The 22,028-nt window shown below is 37.0% G+C and overlaps 3 long non-coding RNA genes across 5 annotated transcripts; all 3 read right to left on the minus strand.

The window, feature by feature from the left end:
- Positions 1-8: 8 nt before the first annotated feature.
- Positions 9-4,894, minus strand: LOC147556989 (uncharacterized). Of its 3 annotated transcripts, XR_015233694.1 has the most exons (6): positions 2,971-4,894; positions 2,341-2,462; positions 1,984-2,075; positions 737-1,568; positions 482-651; positions 9-285 (listed from the first exon to the last, which is right to left on the minus strand). It is a non-coding gene; the product is annotated as an uncharacterized LOC147556989 (long non-coding RNA). The 3 variants fall into 3 exon arrangements; XR_015233693.1 differs by having other exon boundaries at positions 9-651; XR_015233695.1 differs by lacking the exon at positions 2,971-4,894 and having other exon boundaries at positions 9-651; positions 737-954; positions 2,341-2,962.
- Positions 4,895-4,949: 55 nt separating this feature from the next.
- Positions 4,950-15,496, minus strand: LOC147556990 (uncharacterized). Its single transcript, XR_015233692.1, has 10 exons — positions 14,752-15,496; positions 14,045-14,113; positions 13,781-13,855; positions 12,622-13,578; positions 12,456-12,515; positions 11,765-11,845; positions 11,554-11,673; positions 8,241-10,525; positions 5,344-6,694; positions 4,950-5,133 (listed from the first exon to the last, which is right to left on the minus strand). It is a non-coding gene; the product is annotated as an uncharacterized LOC147556990 (long non-coding RNA).
- A 2,865-nt stretch (positions 15,497-18,361) lies between these two features.
- LOC147556991 (uncharacterized) lies at positions 18,362-20,184 on the minus strand. The gene is made up of 3 exons (XR_015233697.1): positions 19,811-20,184; positions 18,977-19,207; positions 18,362-18,492 (listed from the first exon to the last, which is right to left on the minus strand). It is a non-coding gene; the product is annotated as an uncharacterized LOC147556991 (long non-coding RNA).
- Positions 20,185-22,028: the final 1,844 nt, after the last annotated feature.

A 22,028-nucleotide genomic window follows, 5' to 3' on the forward strand; every position in this document is an offset into this window, starting at 1 on the left:
GAATCAGGTTTAGAACGAATTAACAACGACAAATAAGAAAATCCCTAAAACTGTTACTCAAAGAACAATGAAACCCCTATGGAAATTCCAAATTAAGGTCATAATGGAGGTTGAAACGAAAACCTTCAGTAACGAAGAAGGAAAAGAAACGTGCCGAGAGATTTTGTCCACTAGAGGGAGAGAAGTTGCCAATCAACCTTTTCCGTTGAATCTGGTAAAACGGGGATGATGTTTTGATCAAGTTTCAAACAGGGTGTGACAACTGAACATAAGTGGACTGTGGACCTATAAGCTAGCACAGGGTTTTTAATATGTCTTAGACTGTCAATCTTGATTAAGGAACCGAGATTATCAAAAATTTGGGGATTATTTATCAACCACCACAAGAACTACCCACATCACCAATTCCACAACCAAATAATGAACTTAGAGAAGATGTTATTGACGCTTTCAGGGGTAAACTGGAAATATGTTGTCTTACCGCCAATTGGTTATTCGCCTGTGTTTGAAGCAGGATTTCCGAGGGACCCTACAGGCTGTAAAATTACAGAAGATACTGAAAACTGTCAAAATAGAAGTGCATCATCTTGTAAGTGAGACCGGTCCATATGCTTTCACGGTTATGAAGCTCTGAATACACCAATGTAGATCCTGCACAATGTACAAACTATTTAACAAACAGGCTGGCCCTCAAGGAGTCAAGGTAGAAGTGAAGTCAGTGGAGACAGAATGTTACCTTATTTGAAGCTAAAAAAACCCTTAGTCAGAGTCCTATCCATGTAAACACTGAACATAATATGATAAGTATCTCCATTTAATCATGTTCCCTCCTTATCCAGGCTTAAGACCGGCAACTACAAGTACGTAACTTGACTTCCGCTTAGTTTTCGGTTAAAGACATGTCTTGGTGATGAACAATCACATCGAGGCACTAGCCACGCACTTAATCCTAACCTGACATACACAACAGAACTTATATGCCCACGTATCATTCTACCAAGAAACCTGAATTTTAAGGAATGAGAAACTTGTAACAAGGGAAACAACTATATATCAAGAACGGAGGACTTGACGATATAAACGAGAGAACCCAACCCAAACTCAGGCAAGGAATAATCAATGGACAACTGAAACCAACCCAGACTCAGGATATAAACAAGAGAAACCAACCCAAACTCAGCCTGTTTGAAAGAGTATTCAATGGACAACTCAGGATATATTCATTCAAAGTTTCAAAAAAAAATCTACTTTTGGGGCTCCATTATTACAGGAAACTGAGTAATGTTAAAAGGAAGTATATTATTTAAGTCTACAACTTGCCGAATCAGAGCCATTGGGTGTATGATGTCTGAGTTCTTTTTGTCACAAAGCAGATATTTGAACTCATAACGCCAGCATCCACCTCAGTGTGAACTATCGCCACTTTGGAAAGTCACCTTGCATCTTCCACCCGAGGGCATCAAAGAACATTCAATGTTGAACCATTGTTCGAGAGATCACGGGATACCACATAAAGAAGTAACCTTTTTAGATGGAAACTATCACGAGGTAGCCAAGGTACATGTTATCTGTACAACCAAATCAAGATCCCAGCAAACCAAGAAATTTCACCCTTTAGGTTAAGGATGAAGTAGAGAAGATGAAGTCCGATTGATGAAATAGTAGATAATCTTATACATGTTGAAACAACCCTAAGGTGAGATGATGAAAATATAGTTCCTGTTATAGTCCAAAATCACTCACGAGAGTGTCTGAAGCCTAGGCTAAAGGATGTACGCTCAAGCTTAGTAAGTGGCGAGGCCTTTTTTTTTTTGGGGGGGGGGGGGGGGGGGGGGGGGGGGGTCGTGGAGCCTTCGCCAGGAAGCCTCAAGCATGACACTTCACTACAGAGGCAGGAATGATTTATAACGGAAATGTTAACTTTTAAAGAACGACATATAAAAACTGAAAAAACGATTGGAGAAATAAAATTTAAAACATTACCAAAACTATCCCAGAAGTAACTTCAGTTTAATGCAGAATTCCAGCACCCCCTTCTTCGACAATGACCTCTGCTCACAAAAACTCCGAATAGTCTGATAAGGATCATGCACAAATACGAGAAAGTATTACTAAACAAGGAATGGAATTTCGATAGGCATTGAAATTGAAAAGATCCAGTCATTTCGGCCGAAATATTTTGAAATTGCATTACTTGTTCTTAATGAAGAAAACAACAGATGCAAAAAAAAAACATATAAAAAGTGACAAATTAGAAATATTTAATGTGAGAATATTTGCTTGAAAGATGATTGGAAATTAGAAGTTGGAGGATGGTACTTGCAAATACAAATTAACCACCTTAGGTTTCCACATTTCGACATTTAATTTGAGTGTCTTGGTGGAATCTTCTATATTAACCAGCAATCAGCCCCTGTTCCTCGCATGCAACAGTAACGGATCTAAGGCAAGGGCCAAGTAGCCTGACGCAAAATCAAGGAACAGGAACAGTAAGATGAGAACATATAGAATCCAAAAGGCAAACTCCAACAATTGAACTAGAACATAATCATCTGAATTGCAAATACATGCTCGCAGCAATAACAATCTGAAAACGCCGATGTTTAAAAAATCCCTCTCCTGCCTCAAGGCCCTCGAGGAGATTTGCTCCCAAAAAGTGACCTTGAGGCGTGTGCCTCGACACGCACAAGGCGTACACTAATTCTCGATGTAACCCATAGTAAACGCAATAAAACATCAAGAAAGAGAAATGCCAACATCAATAGTTCAACTTCAAACAATCAGCAGAAAAGCAGAGAGATGAAACTCCAATATACTGATCATACCAGGTGAATGCTCACTGCACGAAGGACTACTACTCCCAGGACCCGTAATAAGATGAGAATAGCTACTGTCACCTTAAACTCAGCAAGTGTGCATATACAGGAAACCATTGAGAAACGATACTACTTAATCAAAAGCAGAATATACCTTCAAAATGATTGGACCAATAAAATAACACAGGCAAACAACTGAATCATTCCCTCCTTCCAGGATTGGGATCAACAACCACAAGTTCATTGCTTGGTATCTGCAGAGTTAAAATTGGTTGTCAGAGAGGTAATATCAAATGGCTTAGTTATACCAAGCTCGTACTGAAGAACCAGCATGGCATATAATCCCAACACAAAGAAAAGACGCATATGTCCCTGAAGGTAATAGCTAACTCCAGGAGTAACAAACTCGAAAATAAAGCATGTTATGATACAAACAAAAACTAGTCCCATGAAGTATTCCATGGCAAAAAAGTACAAGAATATGTCCAACACTAGGAGCATTTAAGAGAGACAGCACATCACTAAGATAAGATGAGGACGAATTCCTAAAGCAAACCCTCATCAAGCAAATTGTCTCACAGCCTCAATAACAAATCAACTAGCACCTCCAAGAGGTCAAAAAGAAACCACGAAGGAAACAAGGGTAAAGAACACAAGTTATTATTAATGAGCCAACCAAAACTGGAGCAAAAACCAGCCTGCAAATACTCAATAGTCATTAAACCGCAAATCCACTAAAACTGACAACCAATCAGTACATCTTCAAAAAGAGGACAGAAAACTCAAAAACAACAGATCCTTTTCCTGCTAGAAAAAAACAAGCCTGCATATGCACAATAGTAGTTACAATCCTCTAAAACAACCAATGCAACCATAATAGTATTTCAAACTGTCAAAGGAATGAGTAGGAAAGCCCAAAAAGATTTTAAGCAAACCCAGAGATCTGAGGAGCATGTGAACTCAAAAGGTTTTCACTTTCCCACTTCAGGTAATGAACTAAGTATGGAGAGCTACAATCGCCATATGACTCTTAAAGAAATAAGTAGGATCCAGCCAGAATGTTGGATATGGACTGCAGACGTCCCACTAACATATTCTGGAAATAATTTGATGCAACTATAAACAAAATGTTTGTATCCCCTATAGTAAATGTAACTTCTACGAGTTGGTCTAGAATACCCCCTTGAAGAAGAAACCAGTGCATAACTAACCCTTTCATAAACCACATAAGGAAAACCCCCTCGTTTCACAAAACAAGGTAATGCCTCCCTAAAGAGAGTCCAATTCTCACATCCCTGGGAAATCAAATGAATTTTGCACACTATCATATTCCTTTAACATGGATAAAACTTAAAGAAGCGAGTTAAGAAATAGAACACCCCCTACCAAGATGAACTCATCAGGAATTTAAAAGGATTAAATTTAGAGGCAAATTCAATATGGCAGCTCGTCAAAGAGGTCTCCTTTAGAAAATCACTCGTCCTAAAAGCCAAAAAAAATAACACAATGCAGGATTGCACATGTTAGGGAGTAAAAAGATGTAGCAAGATCTTGAAATATAGCACACTAGAAACCAGAAAAGTAATTTACTAGTACTGTTTTCCCGAGGCCCATGAGAAACACATGTCCAGCTGATCTACGGATATTGCGTATTCCTGAGTATTACATAGATTAAACATCACCGATATAAATAGGTAAACCCTCATAGAGAAGGATATACAAACGACAAGGAAGAGTCCTATGCAATCTATGGAAAACAGGAAAACCCCCTTGAGAGCAAATCAAATCACGTATCCTTGGAGTAAGGCCAATTCATAGATCCCTGGGAAAAAAAACAAATTAAGTTTGCATGCTTCTGCTATTATTCCTCCAATATGAATAAAAGCTAAAGCAAGTTTAGACAGACCCCTTCAGATATATCACAATAAACACCTCAGAGTTGACCAGCTAAAAAGACCTAACCACAAATATAAACATCGCATGAACGCATATCAAAATCCAGTGCCTTCACCTTGGAATGCGGGAGGAATAGGAATAGATATTCCATCAGAAGTTACCAAGTTGTAATGTAAAAGATCCCCTGAAGAAGTAAGAAATGAGAGGAAAGCGTTAAACTAGACAACCCCCATTAGAGGAATGAACAAAGCTCAATCTTCCTCATTATAAAGAAATTGACTTCCCTTTAGAACATTGTTATAATTATCGTATTGTATATTTCAGTATTAACAATGAACTAACATACATATAATGCATTACAAGAGCTAGACTCCCTGCACGTAAAGATTTCTGTTTTTAATGCCAATAAGTTTGGTGCCAACTAGAGAAACAACAAATACTTCCAAGACATTCTCAAAGTTGAAATCCAGGTTGAAATATACAGATGACCAAGATGTCCAAAAGTTACACGAGAGCAGCCATACGCCCATACCCATTAACACGAACCGATGCCTAAGCATCTGTAAAGAAAAAAACAATCGAGAATAGATTCCAGAAAAACAGATTGAAAAACTAGATGTCCTGAAGTTACGCGAGAGCAGCCATACGCCCATACCCATTAACACGAACCGACGCCTAAGCGTCTGTAAAGAAAAAACGAATCGAGAATAGGTTCCAGATAAACAAACTGAAAAACTAAATATGTTTAATTTCTATACCGACATGTCTGATACATCGACACAGCCGATCTTACTGTTCACTCGAAAGCTTCCTTGGAAGCCACACAGCTGGGGCTCAATTAGAAGAATATAAATGTACGCTCCCCCCTGAAAATCCAATCATTAAACTATGATTGGTTTAAACAACCAGCACAGCAAGTATTGAAGGCGACCCTGATGTTATTGGTTTGAACAACCATCGACTCTGCAAAAGCAATCACTTGATCAAAAATGAACAAACTCATATTATACTACGCCTAATCAGAGAAACGATTAAGGAATCAAATATAGATATTTGAAACACAAACCAAAAACAAAAAAACGAAGTAACTACAAAACCCTAGATTAGTCTAAAAGAAAAAAAAATGGCACTGTCATATTACAAGAAGCATGGAAGAGATATCCTCCACTAGAAGATAACTTCCAGTGAAACAACCAATTAAACAAGAAAACAGATTTTAGAGAGAAAGTTCAAGTGTTACTATTTTTCACCAGGAGATGATTCGATGTTTAGTAGCTAACACCCTGTCCCAATGATAAGTGAAGGAATCCCAATTGGTCAAAATTGATCGGTTTAAACAACCAGCACAGCAAGTATTGAAGGCGATCCTGATGTGATTGGTTTGAATAATTATTGACTCTGCAGTAAGTGTCCAAACCCTACAAAGCAACCAACCAAGATGAAGTACAACACATGTACACCAAATACAACAAAACAACTACAAGAAAGAAAAATTTTATAGGTATTCTCCAAATGAAATCTAGACAGAAAACTGCTTTGTGCACATTGAACTTGAGATGGGAGCCCCATTTAAAAAGATAAATTGCCTCCTCTATACACCAACGTTGTCCTAGAATACCAACACCAAAGAAAAGGTCCACGCGACAGGTTAGCGACCAAATTGTTAGAGAACAAAAGAACTTTAAATGGTACTATTCTCCCGAAGAAGGACACAGGCGAAAGAAAGAAACTAATTTTTGAAAATCGCAGATTTCTGAGAACTATTTGGATACATAATTAGGTATTGAGACTAAACTAGATCGCGTCTTCTAAGAGTTGGTCCAAGGTGCAAACCTCTGGAAAACATCAGTTGATTTGCTTCCGTTAATTATAGTTTTTTCTAGCAAGGATGAAAATCAAATAATCAAATGAGTACTTTAACCCATCGCCTCTCTAACTTTAACATGGCCCAAATAAGACTAGCCGCCCCGTCGCAAAGATGCCTGAGAAAAAGAACAAAAAAAAAAAAAAAAAAAGTTCATCAATTCAAGAAGATATGTAGAACAAGAGAGTTCTTTAGAAGCAAACTGACAGGAAAATATATTCTTATAAAACAAATTAACGTCTCCTCATAACACCAGGCAAAAAATGGAGTTCATCACATGTTAAGGAATGAAAAGATAAAGCAAGATCCTTACAATATAGCATGCTAAAAACTGAAAAGAAAATTTAATAGTGTATTGTTTTCCCCAGGGACATCAGAAAAACATGGAAAGTCGGTCTTTGGGTAGGGGATACTCTTGTAATGTATTAAATACATTTGATGTTGTGTATCTAGAGAGCATACCCTCACATAGAGTTATACACGTTCAATGACAAAGAAGAACATCGTGGGATCGATGAAAAATAGGAAACCCCCTTGGGACCGAACCAAATAACATCTCCTGGGAGTTAGTCCAATTTCTAGATTCCTAGGAAAGTCATACGTATTCCGCATGATCTAATTACTCATCCTTTAACATAAATAAGAATAACAGAAGCAAGTTAAAAGGTACAACACCCACTTTCCAGATAAACTCATTAATACTTATAGATTACAGGTAAATTCAAGTGGATCTCCTAGCAGCAAATTTCTTCAAAGAGAATCTCTCAACTTACACACTCGTCCTCGAAACCAACAAATAACAGAATGGAGGACTGCACATGTTGGGAATGAAAGTATATACCAAGATCCTTCAAATATGGCACACTAGAAACCAGTAATGTTTCCTTAGGGAGGAAAGGAACGCATACAACTGACGTATGGATATTGCATATTCCTTGAAGTAGCAAATAAAGTTAAATGCGATCGGTATGAATACGAAAGCCCTCATTGAGAAGGATAAATCAACGATAAGGAAGAGTTTAATGATATATATGCAAAATAGGAAAACCTCATTGAGACTAAACTGAATCACATCTCGTTGGAGTCAGTCGAATTTGAGGATGCCTGGAATAAAACAAATGAATTTTGCATGTGTCAACTATTACTCCTCATTTCCTCTAACAAGGATAAAAGTTAAAGAAGCAAGGTAAGAAAGACCCCTTCGGCTGAATCTCGTCGGTGTCAGTCCAATCTATAGTGCATTGCATAAGCTAGACTCCCTTCAGGTAAAGATTTCCGCTTTTGGTTTCAAAAGCTTCCCATGAAAACAATCTACAGACTTAGACCTTATTGACACGAAGTGTGCTACCAACAAAAGAAAACAACGATCACTTCAATCACGATGTAGAGTTGTGAGGCATTATAAAGATATCAAACCAACACGATAAACCTTAGAACGACCAGAGTGTCACAAAGTTACGCAAAAAGAGCCATACATATCTGAAATCAACATAGTAATCTTACTGTTTTCCACGAAAGCGTCGTCGGAAACCACACAGCCGAGGCTCATTTTTTTTTAAGATTTGAATTAATAATGAAAAAGAAGGTGTGTACAAAAACTTGGGAATTGGCTAGGAAGTTTACCTGTTACTGGGAAGTTTATATGTTACTTCATTAGCTCATACCAGTTCAAAATAAAATCCAAATAGGAGGCTTTGAATGTCCACGACCTCTAGCAAGCTATTCTCATTACACTCTTTGAATGTCCTGTTATTTCCGAACTTCCAAACAGACCACACTATTGCACTTGGAATGAGCTTCCACAAATCCTTCTTATGTTTTTTTTGTCTGATCCTGCTCCATTGGTGTTTGACCTGCACTACTGACAGTATAAAGTAACCACTGAAATCAGAGAAAACTAACTGATCCAGAGAAGAAGCACAGATGGAGCCAGATAAATAGCACGAGATAAACATAGCAGCGTAACTACAACTGATGGTACGCAGTACACAAAAATATTAACCACCATGAAGCCTTCCCTTGCAACGGCAGCGAAGTACATCTAAAGCAAGGACCATTCGACAAATAGCGTAGGTCTCAGATAAGATGAAAAAGAATTTCTGAGCAAATAAGTTGTATTACAGTACTAGGTCAAACGGGCCCTTATAAACCCGAAGGAATCTCAACCACAATAAACAAAAAACCCTCTAGCACCTTCAAAAGACAAACAAAGATAAAATAAAAGAGGAATCAAGTTAAAACTTAAATCTCCAACTAAAATCCTCTGGAAAGCAAAGAATGCAGTAAGAACAATCACTTCAGTTGGTTAAGTATGGACAGCAGCAACTACTGTAATGCAAACCCTAAAAATGAAGTGAGAATTACCAAACCGCTACACAAACAATTCAAAATAAGGACATCCTCAGAAAGACCAAATGATTTTTCAGTGAAATGCATAGTCCTAGAAAATGGAAGATCAAGACGAGTGCTGGATAGCAAACTTCCACTGAAATTTCCTCAAATATTTGAAGGCAATCACAAATGAAATGCCGTAAAGATATCGTCTTACAAAAATAAGAAACTTCTATATGTTGGGTGTAGTAAACCTGCTTCAAGAAGAAACCATGAAACTATGTCAACCTAATTCCACGATACCGAAAGCAAATCTAGAAAGATCCTCTTTGCGGCAATACAAGAAATTCAATTAACCTGTAGGATAGAAAACCAAAGAAAGCATAAGTTCCACACCAATTTAAGGAAGAAATTCGAACACAAAACTTTTTGACAGGAGAGCGCTTCGATACTACAAAAGGCGCCAAATCTAAAAAGGCCAAGGAATTTTAAACACGGCGGGAAAATCGGACGCATTGTAAACTAAACTTTCGGCAGAGCAAGAAGTAGAAAACCCCCTTGAGATTAAAAGGCTCAGCTTAGATCCAACTCCTAGTATACCAAATGCCAGCGATCATCAGAATTTCGACCAGCAAAATCATGCAAATAGCATCGTTATATCCAACTAGATCTTGTAGTCGTCAGAACAAACATAACCTAAACACAAAAACATACTGCCACGGAACAAAGACAGAAATCTCCCTCGAAAAGAAGTACCACACCAGTTCTTCAAGGGTTAAATCTCAATTACCATGGGAAAATGAGGAAGGGAGGTTCAGAGGAAGACCAAAAGTGTAACTACGTGAAACTACGTGAAACTACGTGAAACTACAAAAGGGTTAAGTTTTTAGGGGTCAATCAAAACGTAACTGTTTCCTGAACTGTTGCGAGCAGGTACGGAGTGCTAAAACCTCCAACTGAGCCCCTGGAATAAGGAGAAAAAAATTGCATGTACTCAATAGTCAAATAGAGAACCTATGAACTAAAGAACCAAGATAGGATATAAAACCTCCTTAACAATCAGATCGCTTCTCAGAGTAGATCCTATCATCTGTAGATAAGTAATACAACTAAGAAATCAAGATTAGTTTATCCCCTCGAAATGTGGAAATGTAACCAAACGAAGCGGAAGAAAAGAGAAACTGAAGAGACAATATTAACACAGCCAATCAACAAAACAAAGTAGATTTTAGAGTGGGAGTTCAAATGTCACCCTTTTCTACATCAAAAGATCATCCAAATTTTAGAAACTAACACTCCGTAACGTTATCCCTGTATGAAACTTGAAGGACTACCTATTTGGTCAACATTCGAACGTGATAAAAACCTACACAAGAAACAAATACCACTCTACATAATCAGCTTCAAATAGAAAAACCCTACAAGACAATCGACCATGATGAAGCAAGTCCAAGACACATAAAGAAAAGACACCTAACAACTACAGCACAAAAAAGTTCTGAAGTATACCGAAATGAAACTGGGGCAACAAAACCTGAACGAAGCTTGAGATAAACCAACTTCCCTCTGTCAAGTAAACCTCAGTTGTTCTAAAATAGCCGCAATTAATTAAATGGTCCTCAAAAAATGTTAGCAAATGGGTATTAGAGCAAATTCCTCAATTTATGCATAGGTAATAACACCCTCAGAGAAGACTTTCATATAACAATATAAATCAGGAAAACCCCCTAAAATAGAAACTAGATGGCGTCTAGTTGCAAATCTCTGGGGACATCAATTGATTTTTGCATGCTTTAATTATAACTTCTCCACCGAGGATAACAATCAAAGAAACTAGCAGTTCAGAAGCCTCTTCACACAGTTAACTTGACGAAGATGACCACAATTGTCCTAGCAAACCAATAAATTATGGAAGAATAGGACTGACCATCTTATCTCGAAAATCCCTGAGAAGGAGAAAGAACATGAATTATGTCTTTCAATTGAAGAAGACTTCATGAAGAAAAAATAAGAAACTGAAAGAGGTAAGTTCAATCAGAAAACCCCCTTCACAAGAAACAAAAGAACTCAGTCCTCAAATAGAACACCACTTGAAACAAGAATACTGATACTTAGGTACTATAGTAGATTCACTGTTTTATTTTCTTAAGTTAACTAATACATTTTTTTTTGAAAAGTTTGAATTAATATATGAAAAAAGGTGGTATAGTACAATGAAGAGAGCAGACTAGACGCTAAAGATTACATCGTCAACTCATCCCATTTAGAGGTAAAGTCATAGAACGACTTCCCTTGTGCCCAACTAAAATTCCTACTCCAATGAAACAATAGAGCTAAAACCACCTCGAGGCTATTGGAATCACCATTGCCCTTGAAAGTTTTCTCATTTCTATCTTTCCAGATAGACCATATTAAGGCAAAGAGGATGAGATCTCAGACCTCTTTCCTAGAGCTGCTTCTGTCGTCTGCCCCATTGCTCAAAAGTTTGAGAAATATTTCTTGGCTGACACCATGAAGCTCTTACAGAGTTCAGAAAGAAATTCCACATCTTGCTTGCACCCTCATCTTGTTTTACAGAGTTAACTAGCACCATTGAAAAACACCAATAAGGAAGAAGACTATAGAACAATAGAAGATAGGAGATACCTCTACAATCACAAAACAAGGTAATGCCTCCCTCGAGAAAGTCCAATTCTCACATCATTGGGATATCAAATGAATTTTGCGCACTTCCAAGATAACATCTCCACTAGATACTCACTCATCCTCAAAATAAGAAAATAACACAATACATGATTATACATGTTAGGGAGTGAAATGATGTAGCAAGATTCCTACAATATGGCACACTAGATACCAGAAATGTAGTTTATTAGTGTTGTTTTCCTCAGGGGCTGGAGACACACATGTACAGCTGATCCACAGATATTGCATATTCCTGAAAGTATTAAATAGATTAAACGTTACCGAGATAAAGCGGCAAACCCTCCTTCAGAAGGATAAAAACGTCAGGGAAGAGTTCTATCCAATCTACGGATAACAGGAAAAGCCCTTGAGAGCAAACCAAATCACGTGTCCTTCGAGTAAGCCAATTCAAAAATCCCAGGAGAAAAACAAATGAATTTTGCGTGACTAAATTATTATTCCTCTAACAAGGATAAAAGTTAATAAGAGACACTCCTTCAAATACATCAGCAACAACAGCTCACAATTGACAAGCTAAAAGACCCGACCACAATTATAAATACCGTAGGAAGGCATATAAAAAACCAACGCCTTCCCCATTGGAATGCAGGATGAATAGGAATAAATATTCCATCAGAAAGAACAAAGCCCACTATTCGGCGTAACAAAGACACTGACTTCCCTGTAGAAGATTGTGAAACAAGTTATATTGCATATTTCAGTATTAACAATAAACTAGGAAAACCTATAATGCATTGCATATGCTAAACTCCCAACACGTAAACATTTGCGTTTTTAGTTCCAAGAACTGTGCTACGGATTAGAGAAACAACAATCATTTCAAAGACATTCTCAAATTTTACCTCCTGGTTGAAATATCCAGATGACCAAGATATCCTGAAGTTACGCAGAAGCAACCGTACCTGTTACACCACGAACGGATACTAAGCTTCTGTAAAGAAACGCCCAATGAACAATAGCTTTCAGATTGAGTAACTGAAAAACTACATTAAGTTTAAGTTTCTATACCGACATTTCTGATACATCGACACATATGATCCTACAGTTCGCCGAAAGCTTCCCTAGAAGCCACACCTGGGGCTCAATTGGAAGAATATGAACCTATGCTTCCCCTCTGAAGAGCAATTGAACCAATAAACTGTTTTCGGCATCATATTCATTTTCTTAAGTCATTAAAAAGTAATTATCGATGAACTAATAACCCCTTCAATATCAAATACAAACTTGACAACTATTTGTAGTTGCAGAAGCAATCGAAAATTCCCTAATTGAATATCTACCGAATTTGCAGAAGCAATCAACTGATCAAGAATGAAAATGTCAAAATCGAAACCATGTTATACTACGCTAATCAGAGAAACGATTGAAGAATCAAATCTAGATGTTCGAAACGCGAACCAAAAACAATAAAACCATATTAACTACGAAACCCTAGATTAGTCGAAAGAAAAACAGTGGAATGGCACTGTCATAGTACAGGAAGTATGGAACAAATATCCCCCAGTGGAAGATAACTTCCATTTAAACAACCAACTTAACAAGAAAACCATATTCACGAGTTCAAGTGTTACTAGTTTCCACCAGTAGATTATCTGACTTTTAATTGCTAACACCCCATAATGCTGTTCCGACGATAAGTGAAGAAATCCCAATTGGTCAAAGATTGGACCAGAAAGAAGCCTTCGCAAGAATTCAGCCCTCTAAATAATCAACTTGAAAATGAAAACGCGCTTCAGAGAAGCCAGACTTCTGCACATATATCCAAACCATATAAAGCTACGACTACGATGAGTCCAAGACATGCACACCAAATACAAATAAGCAACTACAAAGACAGAAAAAAAATTGAGGTATTCTCCAAACGAAACAAAAGAAAAACCACTACCTTCATCCTCATTAAACTTGAGACCGGAACCCCTTTTAAGAAGATAAATTAAGTCCACAATACACCCGCATCGTCCTGGACTACAAACAATAAAGAAAGGGTTAAGCGACATGTTAGGGAAACAAATTGTTAGAGAAAATTCCGCAACATTTATGCTAGCGACAAGCTAAAAAAGATCAAAAGAAATTTAAATGGTACTGTTCTCCCATGGAAGGCCATAAGCGAAAGACCGAACAAGAGTTTTAAATATCGCAGAATCTTGAAAATATTTGGATAGTTAACCTCGTACAGAGAGTACTAATGTAACCAGATAATATTTGATAGCCTCTCCTTAGAGTTGGTCCAAGTAGCAAATCCCTGAAAACAAGAATTGATTTTGCTTCAGTTAATTATAGTTTCTCTAACAAAGACAAAAATCAAAGAAGCGACGGGAAGCCTCACATAGTTAACTTGACAAAGCTGACCCTAATCATTCTACCAAACCAATAAATCAAATGAGAACTCATAACTATTGAAAACACCCTAAAACGAAACGAAATAGAACACCTTTTTAACCCATTGCTTCTCATACATTAACAAGGTAGAATACGATTACCAGTCCCATCACAGAGATGCCTGAGAAAGAGAACAAAAAACAAATGTGTACATCAATTCAAGAGGAAAGTTCAATAAGATAACCCCCTTTTCACAAAAAAAAAGGACCTGGCCCTCAAATAAATGAATAATCACCATTGGGGTGCGAGAGTACTTTTGAGTATTGTGACTCCTGAAAATGTATTGAATGGATACATTTTTTCTATATAAACATAACTAGCAACTTCATAAAGGAGCAATAAGGAAGAAGACTTCTATAGGACGATAGAGGATAGGGCATTTCACAAAACAATGTAATCTCTTCGTGGAATAAGTGCAATCCTATCATCCCTGCCAAAAAATAAATTAACTTTTCATGCTTTTACAAACACACCTCTCCCGAGTATAAAAATTGAAAAAGCAAAGAGCGAGAAGACCCTCTCCCAATATAAAGAGCTCATTAGAAGTAGAAAAGGACGAAACTTCAGAGGCAAATGGGCTTAGACCTTAGACAGGAAAATCTCTTATGAGAAATCAAATAAACGTCTCCCTATAACACCAGTCCTCGAAACGGATAAAAATAAGTTCATCACATGTTAGACAATGAAAAGATAGAGCGAGATTCTCACAATATAACAAGCTAGAAACTAAAAAATAAATTTAACAATGTAAATGTTTACCCCGGGCGCATAAGAAACGCATGGAAAGCCGGTCTTTGGGTATGGGATACTCCTGAAACGTATTAAATACATTTGATGTTAGAGGTACACCCTCAAACAGAGTTATAAACGAAAAATGACAGAATGAACATTGTGGAACTAATGCAAAATAGGAAAACCCCCCGGGAGATAGCCAAGTACCATCTCTTGGAGTAAGACCATTCTATAGATCACTGGGAAAATCAAACAAATTTCACTTAACCTTTAACATGGATAAAAATCAAAGAATTAAGTTAAGAACTAGAACACCCGCTTCCTAAGATGGACGCATTAGTGCTTGAAAAGGATCAGAGGAAAATTCGAATGGCACTAATGAGGAACACCAGGCTCTACGAGTCCCTGGTAAAAAGCATTCCAGATAAGCCCCAATTATCCTAGAAAACCAATAGAATCAAATGAGTACTTATAACTATTAAAAACACCCTCAAATAAAACATACTAGAATAACTTTCTAACCCATCGCCTCTCTAATATTAACATGGCAGAATAAGACTAGTCGTCCCATCACAAAGATGTCCCAGAAGAGAACAACGACAGATAAGAAGAAAGAAAAGAAACCGAAAGAAGAAAGTTTAATTAGATAACCCCCTTTTCACAATAAAATGAACATGGCCCTCAAGTGGATCATGATTGGGACGCAAGAGTACTTTTGAGTATTGTAAGCTCCTGAAAAAGTATTAAGTAGATTCCCTGTTTCTACGTTTACATAACTGACCTTCATAAAGTAGCGATAGCTATGAAGACTTCTACGAGACAGAAAAACCCTGCATTTCACAAAACAATGTAATGTCTCCCTGGAATAAAAACTATCATGCATTGATGCTTCTATAGTTAAATGATAGTGTTTCTCCTAGCATAAGAGGAACACGAACCAGATTTTTAAATGTCACAGGTACCTGAAAATACAAGGGTAGTTAATTAGGTACTAACACCCACAACACCCTTGAGAGGAAACAAGATCGTGTCTCGTTGCAAATCCCTCTAAACGTCGAATAATATGGCATGTGTTAATGGTAACTTCTCCAACAAAATCAAAGAAGCAAGTACGGAACCCCCTTCTCACAGTTAACTTGACAATGTTGACCACAATCTTCCAAGCAATAGGACTAACCATTCCATCACGAAGATCCCTCATAAAGAGAACGAAACAAATAATGTCCGTCAATCCAAGTAAACCACCTAATGAAGAAACTGAAAGAAGAAAGTTACATGCATGAAAAAGAACCAGTTCATGAGAAGACATAAGAACACAGTTTTCAAATAGAACACCACTATGACATGAGAGGTCCGGCAGATTCCTCAAAATGTATTCAGTGGTTTTACCTTTTCTACATTTGCATAACAAACACCTTCATAAACCACCAGTAAGGAAGAAGACTCTATAGAACGACATCAGATAAAAAAAACCCCACCTCAATTCACAAAACAAGATAATGCCTCCCTAGAGAAAGACCAGTTTTCAAATCCCTGGACAAAAAACGGATGGACTTTCCATGCTTCAATAATTACTCCACCAACCTGGTTAAAAAATCAAAGAAGAAAGTTAAAAGACTGGAACCCCCTTCCAAGATAAAAAACCAATTGTCCACCACCCTTTGGTGTAGTAGGACATCCCTCTTAAGCCCATGAGGTCTTGGGATCGAGTCTCAGTGGAAGCAGTTTATCACCAAGATTTATCCCATGTAATTGAGGCACTAAATAAAGTAGATGTTGTAATTATTGGTTTAACTTAGGCGGTTATCGTGCTTATCACACCTTAATGATGTATCAATGCCTTGTAGCGACTAACGCAAATCATAGTCGATTTCTCAAAAAAAATAAAAATAAATAAACAACTAATTGTTAATGATTATAAAGGACAAAATCATGTAGGAAAATCTTAAGAAATTCAACAGGGAAATCCTCTCTAGGAAATATAATTAAAGTCGACTCAAGACGCCAGTCATCCTTCAAACCAACAAACACAAAGTATGAATTCACACGATAGCGAGTCATAACTCATAAGATACAACAACATTTTTAATAGTGCATATTAGAAACTGTGAAGGGAAAGTAATAGTGTATGTAGCCTGATACATCAGAACAATGTTTCAAAATTTGGTAGAGTACACTACGCGCCTAAAGGCGAGGCAGTATGTTTTTGCCTCAAGGCGAACGCATCTATAGAAAGAATAGAACTTAAAAGCATCATCTAATTTTATGCAACACATGAAGTAAAAATATTTATAGTTCTTATTTCTTTAACACTTTAATCTCTATTATTGTAGAAAAGTGAAAAGGCTAATATTATCTAATCTTCGAACATCCAATTCGAAGATCCTAGGAAAACCAAACGAATTTTTGCACACTCTAAATAGGTAAACCCTGATGAAGAAGGATAATATGTGAAGGTTTTATGCAATCTATGGAAACCAGGAAAACCCCTTGAGAGCAAACCGAATTACAACTCCTTGGAGTAAGTCAAATTCAAAGACCCTGAAAAAAACAAAAGAATTTTGCATGCTTCAATTATTATTACTCTAACGCGAATAGAAGTTAAAGAGTCGACACTTGCTTGCCCAAGTGGTTGAAAGTCTTGACATAAACTCCAAAACCCTGGAGGTCCCAGGTTCGATTCCCAGAGGAGGTGGAATCTATGGTTTATAGAACTTGGGTTCTTAAGGGTATAATAATGTAATAAATTTGTCGGGCTTTAGGCCTCTTTCATGTTGTTGGGTTTTTTCTTTCAACAGTCTGAATAAATATTTATTGAGAGAGAAAAAGAATACAAAGGAATTGGAAAAAGATTGTGTGAGGGAACAAGTTACGACACAATCTCCTTCCAATTCAGTATGAAATCCAAACAAGTGAAACCGCTAACCCAAGGCAGGGTCCTAGACCAGTGAAACAAAAGTCCTAGAACATCTTCGATTTCAATCCTAGTGGGCCTAGCAGACTCCTTAAAGGTACAGGAGTTCCTATACTTCCAAACAGACCATACAATTGCATTAAGAATAAGATTACACAACTCTTTCTTAATACCCTTAGTGGCCAAATTGCTCCATTGCTCCAACAGCATGTGCAGAGAGGAAGGCAAACATACATGAATCTCAGCTTGATTTAGGAAAAATAACCAGAGATTGGTTGCCTCCTTATAATGGATGAACAAGTGATCAGACGACTCCTCCTGCTCCTTGCAACAGATACATCTACTAGGCAAGATCATCCCACGTCTCCTGAGGTTATTGAGGGTTGGGATTTTGCCCGGCACAGCAGCCCAAACCCCAAAACTAACTCTAGGAGGAATCACAGAATTCCAAATGACTTTAGCAACCGGGAAGAAATGATCCTCTGAACCTTGATGGCTAAGTCTGGAATACATGTTGTTGGGCTTTAGGCCTCTGTCATTAATGGTTTAACTTAGGCGGTTATCGTGTTTATCACATCTTCATGATGTATCAATGCCTTGTAACGACTAACGTATATCGTAGTCGGATTCTCAAAAAAAAAATTTAAGAAAAAAAGAAGTTAAGGAAGCAAGTTACGAGAGACCCCATCGTAGTTGAACCCAGTCCACCTACCAAACAATAAATACTGGCAAAGAACAATTGAACTACTGAAAAACCGATCACAAAGATAAAGAACAAAGGAAGGTTTTACAATAAGCCACCGTCTTCCCATGAAAATACATGTAGAATATGAACAAATGTTCCGCCACAGACCCTGAAAAATAAAATGGAAACGGAAGTTATTTTCATTTGAAAAGATACCCCTGAAGTAATGAAGCATAAAACGGCTGAGAGGAAAACACTAAACAAGACAACCCCCTTTAGATGCATACACAGAGTTCAATGTAGAACATTGTGAAACTTATTACTACCCAAAGAACTAAACCTTTGAATGACCATAATCACAAGTTGGCGCTATAAAGCATTTTAAGAGATATCAAACCTACAGAAAAAACAATCGGATGATCACAAGTTGGCGCTATAAAGCATTTTAAGAGATATCAAACCTACAGAAAAAACAATCGGATGACCAAGATTTCATAATCTAGACAAACAGATTCAGACAAGATACCATTAACGCAAACAGGTACCGTCCGTCACAAAGATGCCTCAGAAAAAAAGAACAAAAAACAATATTTACATCAATTAAGGTATGAATAAAGAAAAGCAACTGAAAGAAGAAAGATTTCATAACCTACACGAACTGATTCAGAGAAGATACGATTAACAGGAAGGGGATATCATCCCGTCACAAAGATGCCTGAGAAAAAGAACAAAAACAAATATATACATCAATTCAAGAAGATATGAATAAAGAAAAGAAACTGAAAGAAGAAAGTTCCATTCGATAATCCCCTTCTCACAAATAAAAAGAACTTAGCCCTTAGATCACCATTGGACGCGGGAGTACTTTCGAGTACTGCAGGCTCCTGAAAAAACATTAAGCAGATTCATTGTTTCAATATTACATAACCAATATCTTCATAAAGCAACAATAAGGAAGAAGACTTCTATAGGACAGTAGAGGATAAGAAAACCCTGCATTTCACAACATGCAATGTCTCCCTCGAATAAGTACAATTCTCACATCCCTGGAAAAAAAATGAACTTTTCATGCTTCTACAAACGCATTTCTAACATGTGTAAAAATTGAAAAACCAAAGAGAGAAAACCCCTTCCAATAAGTACTTGAAAACGATTGGAGGAAAATTCGAATGGATCGTCAGGGAGAAATGTTTTCCGAAGAAGAAGTCTCAACTCGATATCCACTCGCCCTTGGAACCAACACATAACACAATGGAGGAGTGCACATGTTGGGGAATGATGTTTTATTGCAAGTCGCTTCAAATATCACACAATAGAAACCATGATGTTTCTCTAGGGAGGAGAAAAACGCAGGCAACTTATTTATGGATATCGCACATTCCTCAAAGTATAAAATAAATTAAATGTTATTGACAATATGACATAAACACGTAAACCCTCATAGAGAAGAATAAATCAACGATAAGGAAGAGTTTTATGAAATATACGCAAAATAGGAAAACCTTCTTCAGAGCAAACTGAATAGCATCTCACTGGAGTAGGTGCAATTCGAACATCCCTTGAAAAAAACAAATAAATTTTTCATGTGTCGACTGTTATTTCACATCTTCTCTAACGAGGATAAAAGTTAAAGAAGCAAGTTAAGAGAGACCCCTTCTGCTACATTCCAGTTACATCCACATAGCTGACCCCTTCCTCCTACCAAGCAATGAAGTGAAATAAATACTTATAAGTACTATAAAAAGCACAAAAAGAAAGAACGCAAGTAGGTTTAAAAGCCACTGCTTCCCCATTAAAATACAGGAAGAGGAATAGCTATTCCATCACAAAGATTCCTGAGAAAGAAATTGGAAACAAGGTTACAAACTTTTTTATTTGAAGTTTGAACAGATCATCCCTGGACAGGAAGCAAAAAAGAAAATCAAAGAAACAGTTAACGGAAACTAGACAACCCCCTTCAGACGAAAGAAGAAAGCCCAATCTTCCTCCAGAAGACACCAACTTTCCTGTATAACATCATTAAACTTTTAATAATGCATATTACATATGTAACAATGAACTAAATAATTAATGTGTTGCATAAACTACACTCTCTTCGCGTCAAGATTTTCATTTTTGGTTTCGAACCCCTCCCTCGAAAAAGAAAATCAACAGACTGGGATCTTGTTGACAAGAAGCAGGATACCAACTGGAGAAAACAACAATCAATTCAAACCATCTCAGAGTTTAGCCCTTGATTGAAGTATCTCATTGATAAATCATTGTTTGATACATTTATTGGTAAATTAAAACGATAAACCTTCAAATGACCGAGCTGATGTTTCAAAGTTATGCCAAAGCAACTATACCCATAAAAGCAATCCATTAATCAGAACATGGTGGTTATAGATTATTAGAAAGACACCAAACAAAAGGATAAATCTTCTGCTGACCAAAAGATGTTGTAAAGTTACGTCAAGCAGCTATACCACAAACAAATCCAGAGAGGATACCTACGTATCCATGAAGAAAACCCCAAGGCGAGAACAGGTTCTAGATGAACAGATCTTCGATGTGAAAGGTTACTGAAACTATTTGAAGGTACTTAAAAACATCATAGACACCCTAAGCGAAGAATTTTACATAACAATGTAAACTAGATCGCGTCTTGTTGCAATTCCCTAGGGACAAATGATATTATCCTTGTCCGTATAAAAAACGAACAAGGATAAAAATCGAAGAGTTGGGGCTCAATTGAAAAAAATATGAAGCAGTGCTTACCTCCTGAAGAGCAATCGAATCAATAAACCGTTATTGCTTTAAACAACCAGCACAGCAAGTACTGAAGGCGTTCCATATGTTGATGTTATCATGCACAAAGAGATAATAAGATCAACATCGAAATTATTCTCTGAAGTCATTATCAATGAAGTTAGCCCCTTCAATATCAAATACAAACTTGAACCCTATTTGTGATTGAATCAAACGACAATCAAAATTTCGGAAACTTAACAACTATCGAATTTGCAGAAGCAATCACAATCGATCAAGAATGAAAATCCATGCCATATTAAACTACATTTATTCAGAGAAACGACAAAAGAACCAAAAATAGATCAAAACGCAAAACAAAAACAACAAAACTAAATTAACTACGAAACCCTAGATTAGTCGAAAAGAAAAACAATGGAATGTCATAGCACAGGAAGCTTAGAACAAATATCCCCCACAGGAAGATAAACTTCCATTGCAACAACCAAGTAAACAAGAAAAACATGATTTGAAGAGGGGGTTCAAAGGTTATTCAACCAATCATCCTAGCAAACCAATAGAATCAAATCAATACTAATAACTATTGAAAAAACCCTAGAATGGAACGATCTAGACTGGCTTTTTAACCCATCGCCTCTCTAACATCAACATGGCAGAATGAGACTGAAAGAAGAATGCTCAATAAGATAACCCCCTTTTCACATACAAAAGAAACAAAGATATGAAGAAAGAAAAGAAACTGAAAGAAGAATGCTCAATAAGATAACCCCCTTTTCACATACAAAAAGAACCTAGCCCTCAAATAGATCATCATTAGGACACGAGACTGCAAGAGTACTTTTGAGTATTCTAGGCTCCTGAAAAATTATTAAGTATTCATTGTTTCCATATTTACATAACTAATACCTATAATCAAGAAGACATCCACAGGACTACAGAGGATTGGAAAACAAT

The sequence above is a fragment of the Eschscholzia californica genome, unplaced genomic scaffold, assembly GCF_041429995.1.
Source record: "Eschscholzia californica isolate CP2 unplaced genomic scaffold, dmEscCali1.0.p SCAF_2, whole genome shotgun sequence".
Classification (NCBI taxonomy): Eukaryota; Viridiplantae; Streptophyta; class Magnoliopsida; order Ranunculales; family Papaveraceae; genus Eschscholzia; species Eschscholzia californica.